The sequence below is a fragment of the Phyllobates terribilis genome, unplaced genomic scaffold (genome assembly GCF_046119375.1).
Source record: "Phyllobates terribilis strain yellow unplaced genomic scaffold, ASM4611937v1 Scaffold_6436__1_contigs__length_44558, whole genome shotgun sequence".
In the NCBI taxonomy this organism is placed as follows: Eukaryota; Metazoa; Chordata; class Amphibia; order Anura; family Dendrobatidae; genus Phyllobates; species Phyllobates terribilis.
In genome coordinates, this window is record NW_027369179.1 from 42,501 (window position 1) to 44,559 (window position 2,059).

Consider the following 2,059-nt stretch of genomic DNA (forward strand, 5'->3'; position numbering starts at 1 on the left):
TGAGGAGACACATTTTGGGGTGCATCCTCCAAAATGCTAAATACTACATTCAACAGCCCCTAAAATGCTGAATTCTGTTTTTTATGTACCCCAAGTGATTCTTTCTGGGCTACAGTTACATTTTGGGGGACATTTTGGGGTACATTTGATAAGATACATTTTGGGGTGCAGCCACCTCAAGTACTAAAAACTGCCTCCCACGTCACCACGTCTGTATTTTTTTATCCTCTCCTGGTTTTGGCTTACAATAACTGATATGAAAAACTGACCCAAACATAGTCTGTTCTCAGTGCATTGCATTGCTCTGTTTTGCAGCCGTACGGCTTCAGGCCTCTACTTCTGTCAGCCGTAGGGCTGCCCAATGTATCTCTATAGGAAATCTGTGTATGACCGATATTTCTCTTTCTTTTTCTTTGAACACAATTATTGAAACACCTGAATGTTTTGGGGGCAGGTCAGATGCAAGTTGAGGGGTTACTTGACCCCCTCCAATTTGGGGGGGGCTTAAAGGGGGCTGGAACTTTTTTTTTTACTTATTACACTAGTTATTTATTGTGATCATTTCTGGGCTACATTCACATCTTGGGGTCCATTTGAAAAGATACATTTTTTGGGGTGCAACTACCTCAAGTAATAAATACTGCCTCCCACTGCCCCTAACTTACTGAATCCTGTTTTTTGTGTCCCCCAAGTGATTATTTTTAGAAATGACACATTTTGCGGGTACATTTGAGAAGACATTTTGGGGTGCATCCCCCAAAGTGCTAAATACTACCTTCAACATCTAAAATAATGAATCCTGTTTTTTTATGTACCACAAGTGATTCTTTCTGGGCTACAGTCACATTTTGGGGGACATTTTGGGGTACATTTGAGAAGATGCATTTTGGGGTGCAGCCACCTCAAGTACTAAAAACTGCCTCCCACGTCACCACGTCTGTATTTTTTTATCCTCTCCTGGTTTTGGCTTACAATAACTGATATGAAAAACTGACCCAAACATAGTCTGTTCTCAGTGCATTGCATTGCTCTGTTTTGCAGCCGTACGGCTTCAGGCCTCTACTTCTGTCAGCCGTAGGGCTGCCCAATGTATCTCTGTAGGAAATCTGTGTATGACCGATATTTCTCTTTCTTTTTCTTTGAACACAAATATTGAAACACCTGAATGTTTTGGGGGCAGGTCAGATGCAAGTTGAGGAGTTACTTGACCCCCTACAATTTTGGGGGGCTTAAAGGGGACTGGAATTTTTTTATTTTTTTTTTTTTTTACACTAATTATTTTTAGTAAACATTTCTGGGCTACAGTCACATTTTGGGGTCCATTTGAGAAGACACATTTTGGGGTGCAGCCACCTCAAGTACTAAATACTGCCTCCCATGTCACCACTTCTGTATTTTTCATGCACTCCTGGTTTTGGCTTACAATAACAGATATGAAAAACTAAACAATAAACTAACATGTGAACTCAGCCTTACAGTGTATTTTCCCTTATATCCTGTATTTTGTTGTATATTCTAGAGTGAACAGCATGTATTGTGGAAATAAATCTGCTATGGTGTATTCTTATAAATGAACAGTAGATGGCAGTCTAGTCTGCTCTCAGTGTATGGCAATGCTGGGGGAGGGGGGCTGTGTATTTCTGTATTGAAGCTTCTCTCTCTGAGAAGACATTAAATGTTAATTAGCTGCTTGTATAGGGGGAGGTTTAAGATAAATCTGCTATAGTGTAGTTTTAAAAAGAAATAGTAGATTGCAGTATAGTCTGCTTCACATCGCTCTCCCCGGGTCCGACATACATACATCTTCACATCGTCCTCCCCGGGTCCGACATACATAGATCTTCGCATCCCCCTCCCGAGGTCCGACACAGCGCAACATCCCCCTCCCCAGGTCCGACACACAGTGCAGCATCTCCGTCCCCAGGTCCGACACACAGCGCAGCCTCTCCCTCCCCAGGTCCAACACACAGCGCAGCATTTCATTCCCCAGGTCCGACACAGCGCAGCATCTCCCTCCCCATGTCCGACACACAGCTCAGCACCTCCCTCCCCAGGTCCG